The sequence below is a fragment of the Arvicanthis niloticus genome, chromosome 16, assembly GCF_011762505.2.
Source record: "Arvicanthis niloticus isolate mArvNil1 chromosome 16, mArvNil1.pat.X, whole genome shotgun sequence".
In the NCBI taxonomy this organism is placed as follows: domain Eukaryota; kingdom Metazoa; phylum Chordata; class Mammalia; order Rodentia; family Muridae; genus Arvicanthis; species Arvicanthis niloticus.
In genome coordinates this window covers 14087412-14095809 of record NC_047673.1, presented here as the reverse complement: position 1 = coordinate 14095809, position 8398 = coordinate 14087412, and the positions used below count along the sequence as shown (strand labels likewise).

General features: G+C 41.0%; 1 pseudogene; it reads right to left on the bottom strand.

The window, feature by feature from the left end:
• Positions 1 to 4438: 4438 nt before the first annotated feature.
• On the bottom strand, positions 4439 to 6731 carry LOC117721703 (beta-defensin 13-like; annotated as a pseudogene).
• Positions 6732 to 8398: the final 1667 nt, after the last annotated feature.

The window sequence follows — 8398 nt, the reverse complement described above, 5'->3', positions numbered from 1 at the left end:
ATGAAGATATAGAACTCTCAGTTCACCCTGCACCATGCCTGCCTGGATTCTGCCATGGTCCCACCGTGGTGATAATGGACTGAGTCTCTGAACCTGTAAGCCAGCCCCAATTAAAGGTTGTCCTTAGAAGAGTTGCCTTGGTCATGGTGTCTGTTCACAGCAGGAAAACCCTGACTAAGACACTCTGGTAAGTGTCATTGTATATTTTCCCTTTGACCAGGAGAAAAGCTCTTAAAAAGCCATAGTAGTCAGAGAAATGCTGGATTATTGCCTCAAAGAAACTAAGAGACTTATGTACCATAAAATGGAAGTCCTAACAGAAAGATAGAATATAAGTTATAAAATGGAATGAAATAAAACTTTGGGGCTAAATAATTTGAATATCTGAAATACAAAATATCGTAGCAGATCATAATATTAAAATGGAGCCACCAAAATGTGGATAGAATATTCAAATAATATTCTGAGGTTGAGTTTTGTAAATCACACATGTTTCTTGAATACAGAGCCTCTATTTCATTAATTCAATGTCTGATACTGAAAGAGTTAAAAATTTTTAAACTTTCCATAGATGGAGTCAAAAGTGCAGATCAGCTTGTTCTGCGCTCTGGGCTCCAGGAAATTAGCTATCCACAAGACAAAATGGATAAGATAGGAGTTCAGAGCTGGGAGTTCAGGTCAGCGTGACCAAGCGTTATGGGTACCAGGAACTAAAAACTGACCACAAGATAGACTGAATAGGGTTTGAGCTGGGAGTTAAGGTCAGCGTGCCCATGCACCCTGGATACAAGGAACAGAACTGACTACAAGACAAATTGGACAGGGTTTGATATTCCCCATGACCACTTCTTGAACCTGTCACAGAAGCTAAACACTGGACAGGTGCTTTCTATAGATACTTAATCATGATTTCCCCCCTCATCTCCCTGGGTTTCGGTTTTTCCCTTTAAAAAGCTTTTTCTCTTCTCTAAGGGGGTCGTACTTCATTGCTTGCCTCTTCGTAGGACAGGCTGGAAGTGCGGCCTCAACGCGTTGAAATCAAATATACCTCTTGTTAATTGCATCAAGTTCGGTGTCTTGCAGTTATTGGGGTGGCTGTAAATTCCCGTGGGCTGAGAGGGAGTTTCTCCCTTCCTGGCGGGCCTTACAATATACCACCAAATTTAAAGTTTTACAAAGTCATTGTTTTATATCTATACCAAACAGGCTTGAGTTAGCTATGCATAGTATGTAAAATGGAATTTCACTTAGTAGCCATCAACAGAGACATCACACACACACACACACACACACACACACACACACACACTCAGATGCAAAGTCTTCAGCTTCATGGTTTCTTGACCCAGAGTATACTTACTCAGTTGGTTGTTTAGAAACATCTCTTGGAAGCTTCCTCTTAAATTCTCCTTCAGGTGGTGGACCATGCTACTATTCCTGGAAGAACATTCTGGAAGCTACTTGCACTCACAGGCAAATGCTTAAATGCCACTTACATGAGAAGTTGCTCCCCGTGGCTATAGAATCATCCCAGATGATGTTCCCAAAGTCTCTAGTTAATGTTTCATCCTTACCAGACATGAGGCTGTAACAGGGGAGAAGACCCATCATCTTTATCATCTACCTGAAGAGTCTTCGGTCATTCTTGCCCTTAGATTCTACTATGACTGTGGGGCACCATTGCACACATGTCATGCACATAAATCCCAGCGGGATGTGAGCTAAGAAATGAGCATTCCAATGAGTGTATAATTCCCCAGTGCTGGACAATCTCTGGTCCCAGTAGACACCAGGATCTAGCCCTTCCCTCCTGGAGACCTCTCAGGGTGGAGGTTGTGACAGGTATTAGCCACACATAAGCTTCTTATTGCTACAAGCCAGAATTACATTTAAAATCAAATACAGATTAGCAGATACACACACACACACACACACACACACACATATGTATATATGTCTGTATATATATATATATACACATATATATATTACTACTTTAAATAATATATATATTACTACTTTAAACAATACATATTGTTTAAAGTGGATTAAATTATTAAAATGCTATAACCTGATGATGTTTAAAGATAATTATGAAACATGTCAATATAAACTGACAACATGGAAGACTTATTTACTCGGGTCTTAAGCTAACTCGTAAATATTATAGATCCTTAATTGCAAGCACTGGCTCTCTGTAGTAACAGTTTGTAAACAGTCATCAGAGAAAACCAGCACAGATTAACTTGTGTGGGCTGCAGGGAGAAAGTCAAGGAGCTAACATTAAGGTAGTAAGATGTCATTTTGGCACTGACACCTAACTGACTCTGTGAGATCGAGCGTCACCAGGACAGTAGGCAGTCATAAACTTCTTCTTTGCAAAATGAAAACATTGAGAAGAATTATCTATAAGATTCCTTCATATTGATGGTGAATAATTTCAGTCAGTGTCTGCAGATGACATGCTCCAACCTTAGTTGCTAAAATCCTATAAACTCTTTTGTTTATTGAATTCTTTCCCGAGAGACCATATTCATTCCAAAAAGTCACTTTCAAGTCTATTTACAACGTATTTATGAGTGTATTGCATAAAATCTCATCCTTTATAGTGATATAGTGATATAGTGTTATAGTGATATAGTGATATAGTGATATAGTGATATAGTGATATAGTGATATAGTGATATAGTGATATAGTGATATAGTGATATAGTGATATAGTGTTATAGACAAATCCAAGTCCTAGACTGTTGTCAGCAACTGGTGCCTTTGTGAAGAGAACAGTGGCTTCTTTATAACGACAAATTCTGTTGGTTTGTGACAGTAGACTTTTCCACAGACTGTAGAGAAGACAGTTTGAAAACTGGGAAAATGTGCATTCTGTTTCTAATCATTTGACACTGAAAGAAAGAAAAGATCCAGGGAGAAGTAAGCAGGGTAAATGTGCCAACAGATGTTCTGCTAGGTTCATCTGAAACAGAATTGACTTGATCAGGGCAGCGATTCCATGATCTCTTCTGGCCTAGTTTTGAGAAGAAATGTAAAACCACAGAGACAAGTACTGACACCAGAATAATTCTTGCGAACACGCTTCTTTCTTATACTAAGAGTCATTTATTCATTCGTATTTATCTGTACATTGTGTGCCTTTGTGAGATGTCCTGTTCCATGTACATGCAGATGCTGAAGGGGCCGGAAGGAGTCATCAGGACCTTTGAAACTAGAGCTGCAGGTAGTTGTGTGCTGCCCAGTCTGGGTGCTGGGAATGAAAACCGAGTCATTGCAAGTGCAGTAAGCACTCTTAAATCCTGAGCCATCACCATTGCTCCTATCTCTTATTTTAAAACATTTTTCAAAAAACATGTCTTCTTTTAGCAAATACTTTTATTTGGTTCTTTTATTTTAATCTTTGCAGGAAGCAAGCTTAACGGGACAGGCTAGGAAGACCTGAAGTTTGAGCTGAGGGAATCTCTTTACATCCAGGAGGAGATTGAAAGTTTCATGCTAAAGTGGCATGTGAAATGCACTGGACTTCTGGTCCTGGTGACTTAGAGGGAAGGGCAGGCAAGAGTGTGCCATTTTTCTGCAGGGGACATCTGGAAGAAGTATCTACTTGTTTTTCTTTGTGGTTGATTGTTTCTCCTCTCCTTCCACTTTTGCTGCTAAGAACTGCCACACCTTTATGGTCTTTGATCTTTCATCTTCCTATAGAACTCTACTGACTGTACACACTAAGAACATGAGCCATAAAAGCCAGAAGTCTAAATTATAAGTGTAGTAAGTTATAGACGGAACATGGGCTCATCTGTAGCCAGGCTCTGAGTTCATGACTTCTGAGGACTGTGCTGTCTGCACAGGTGAAGATTTAAGTTCTTACTGTATGTGGCCAGTGTTGAGACATGTTTACTCTATAGACAACCTGAATTTTGATATGAGCTCTGTCCTACATGGAACTCCATGTCTTAGGCCATCCAGTGTATGGAAGTCAAGGCTTAATAATTTCTCTCAATGTGTGGTAGGTCTATTGCTGAAACTATCTGTGTCTATTGGGTAGACCATTTACTGTGAGGGACAAGTTCTTTCTATTTACAGGTATCAGAAATTTGAGGAGAAGACCCATTGTCAAAGATCTGGTTAAAGCGAGGGGGAGAATTAGAGAAGGCAGCTCGACTGAGTCACAGGCCAACTCTTGCATCTTACCTGCTTTTATGTTTTTTTTTTTTTCTTTTTGTCAGTAAATGGAACAATCTATAGACTGTATCAGAAAGAGAGTGTATAGAGTTTGTTACAGGACATAGTGTCAGCCCCATAGAAGGTCAGACCCAGGGAGGCCATTTTCTGCTATACTAGATACTAAATGGACTTATCTTCACAAAGTCCAAAACTGGAGAAGAGGCCACTGAGGGACAGTCCGGAGAAGTTTCTTCTGAAATTCTGCTCATAGATGGTGCTGAGAATTCAGTGTTTCTTTTTTCCTGCAGCACAGTGGTGTTAAGTTGGCTCGGCAGGTCCCAATCTTTTCTTCGAAGGTAAAGGTAAGGCAGTCATTTTCACATCAGCTGTTCATCTTTTTACAGAGGAACCTTCTGTACAATGTGCCCCTGGCTAAGGGGAGAGAGCAACTGTTAGTTATCTAGTAATCTTTTACTAGGCCAAAAAGTGAATATGTCATTACTGTGTTAGTCAGGGTTCTCTAGAGTCACAGAACTTATGGGTAGTCTCTATATAGTCCCTATATATATAGGGAATTCGTTGATGACTTACAGTCTGTAGTCCAACTCCCCAACAATGGTCAGCAGCAGCTGTGAATGGAAGTCCAAGGATTGAGCAGTTGCTTAGTCACACAAGGCAAGCAGGTGAAGAAGATCGAGTCTTCCTTCTTCCAATGTCCTTATGTAGGTCTCCAGCAGAAGGTGTGGCCCAGATTAAAGGTGTGTACCAACTCACCTGGATCTGGGACTTGCTTTGTTCCAGGTGACTGAACTCAGAGATCTCCTTGCCTTAGTCTCCTGGGATTGAAGGCGTGTACTACCTTGCCTGGGCCTAAGCTTTTCTAATACTGTCTGATATAGATCAAAATGTAAAAACAGTACTATTAATACTACAGGCAGGTCAACAATAGACCATGCCGGATATCATACAATTTTAATGTTTCAGATACAAAATCAATCAACAAGGCAGTGGTAGCACACGCCTTTAATCCCAGCACTTGGGAGGCAGAGATAGGTGGATTTCTGAGTTTGAGGCCGGTCTGGTCTACAGGCCAAGGGCTACACAGAGAAACCCTGTCAGGAAAAACCAAAAAAAAATAAAAAATAAAAATAAAAAATCAATCAACAATGCTCTCCTTATTGGCACTTGCAGAAAGAAATCTAAGACTAGAGCTCAAGAACCTAACTAGGAACCTGGTTTGCCAGGGAGAGCTCAGCACGGACTGCTCCTGGGAGAGTTCACCATGGGCTGTTCCCTGCACCGTCCTTATGTCTTGTGCTGCCTCTTAGCGTGGTTCATGTAAACCAGTTTCTCAGGAGGCCTTTCTGCATCCGAGTTAGAGTGTGGTCTGTCCTGCTCCTGCTTCTCTGTACTTTGCATTCTGGCTTTTAGGAATATGGTTTGTATTAAAGCTCTGTGTATACACTGTTTTCTCACTCACTTAGTAATCTATACTTATCTATATTTTAAATGATTTTACTCTTTCTGGAAATCTATTATTTATTAACAGATATAGTATGGCAGTACATTTCCAGAAAAATTAAGGACAAAGGCTCTGCTTTAATTAAAAGATCTCTGCTTATTTTGTATATCTGAATGAGTACAGCTGGGGACAACTTCTCACAGATGATAAAGACACACGGTCTGGGTCTCTTGTCTCTCCAGAGTGTCTGGTGTTGATCCTCATATAGTTAGATGCTTGGGAGTTATGGAGGACGGTTGTGAAGCTGAATACAGGGAGTATGTAGCAAGGGTATTTGAGGGGTCTAGCCAGGTTGTTATAGGGTGTAGGTTATGCTGCTGCACAAACAGATCTGTTTAAAGCGCCCTGAATCTCAAGTGCAAACAAATCAGGATGGTAGCAGATTCTATTAGATTATTCTCCATCTATACATGAGGTCCCAAAAAGAGTTTGAAATGATCTCACAGCAAGCTATTTGAACCAACTACCAAGATGTGGAAAATGTTGATTTTTTTTTTTTTTTTTTTTTTTTTTTTTTTTTTTTTTTTTTTTTTTTTTTTTTGCTACTTTAAGGCAGTCACTTTATCATGTGCTGAGATATGTTGAGATTTGAAAACCAGGGAAAGGATCGAAAGGAATAAAAAAGTCCAAATCCCCACACACGGGACTGACTGGAGAAGTGGCAGGTGCTCTGGTCCTCGCTGATCTGAGTCAGTGCCATCTGAGTCTTCGGTCCCTCAGCTCGGAACAACATTTCCAGGGCCCGTTTGGCCCCAGACTTACAGATCACAGAGCTGAAGGGTGAGGTTTCCCTGAAGTTAGCTTGCTTTCCAAGCACAGATCCCGGGCAAGCTGCCAACACTGCCCCTCCAGCGACTTTCCTCTTACCTGGGTAAAGCTGAATGAGAAGAACAAGCCCAGCAACAATTAAAGAAAAGATTCTCATGTCTCCAGGCAGCAGTGGAGCAGACATGGAGGAGGTAGAGCTGGGAGCCGGTTCCTTTATTAAGGAGAGGAGAGGAGAGGAAGACCCATTCTAGTGCTCAGAAACAGCCTTGAGGGAGAACTATTTTCCATGCTCCACTGAGTGACATGTGGGCCAGCTGGTCAACCTCCTGTCTAAGTCTTTTATTGGAGGCAAGGCAGAGAAAGCACCCCACCTTTTTGTCTGGAATATTCTATTTCCTTTCCTCTTAGGTGTCCCTCATTCCCTTCATGTTCCATCTCAAGGATCCCCAATTCCACAAAATCTACAACCATTCACCCTGTTCTTCCTAAAGTTTTATGTATAGCATGCTTGTTTACAAGCTTTGTCTGCCAGTTCTTAGTTAATTAAGTGATAACCGGTATAGTGCGTTTTGTGGGATAAACTGGCTATCCCAATAGATAGTAAACATCATAGAAGAAACCAGGTCAATTTTGATTTCTTTTCTCCCAGCAGGTTCTTACATCAGAGTTGCTCAGGTTTCTAGTGATAAGCTGTCTGTTCAGGGCAATTCATGACTAAACAATTAGATGTAGTCTGTCATTAAGTCTTTCAAGTTTATGCATATAGAAGACTTTTGAAGATGGTATAGTTCTTAATTTTTTCCCATAGTTATTTGTGGTGCAACAAGTATGTGTTATTTATAGTACAGATATTTGCTATCAGTAGGCCTTAATTTTTTAATTTTAATTTTTTTTTTTAAAACCAAAGGAAACAGTGTAGGATTTTGTGCAGGAGAGTTATCTGGAAGAATATTCCAGAGGAAAAATCTACCTCCTCGATAGAGTGAGTGCTTAACAGATCAATTTGCACACTAATAGTAAATTAATTTCTGGAAAATGCAGAGCTGCCAAAAGGAGGTGTAAGATGCAGTGAAGTCCGGCATGCTTGGAGAAAAGAAAATATCTAGGTAAAGAATGAAAGTCAGTGAGTTACCAGTGATTCTTAATGCGTTAGAATCTTGGCCTGCAGTGTGAGATTTGATGGACCCTTTAAAATGTAGGGCTTAGAATCCAGCTGTGGTGACAGCTCAGGAAGTGGAAACAGAGGGTGTTAGGCCAGCTTGGGCTGCATAGTGAGTACCAACCCAATCCAGTCTCAGACTGCCCCTGTCTTAACAAAACAAAAGTAAACCCCAAAAATATGTATAGATTTGTGTAAGTTAATCAGATCACTGGGGCACTGTCCTTATAAGGAATAGCATGGTTCTCATGAGGGACTCGCTATCCCAGACTGGTTATAACAATGTCCCTCACTGTTCCCCCCACCCCTAGCTTCTTGTCTTTCATACTGCAGTTGGTTCTTATCCATGCTCCTCCAGTATGCTGTCACTAAGGATTGACATGGCCTGGGAGACCCTCTCTGAAGCTGATCACAGATATCACCTGATCATGGACATAAGCCTGTCAGTGGGATAATCTTTTTAAAAATAAAGTACCTAGACTCAGTTGTTGTGTGTTAGCAAAAGAAAAAACAGGCAAATACATTCACCTGTATCTACCCTCAGGTGATGACCCTGTTCAACACTATGAGAGCCAGAGCCAGAAAAGGTGGTGCTTAGAGCTCACGTCACCTCCCCCCCCCCCATCTTCCAGCTTAAGCCCAGAAACCTGGAGGCTCTGACCTTCCTTTGTGTCCCTTCTCCAGGATCCATGGTGTCCTCAACCTCAGCTGTCACTTCCTTTCCATTTCCTCAGCAAGGCTGATGACATCAGGTACTTTGTGTTGGAAAAGCAGGA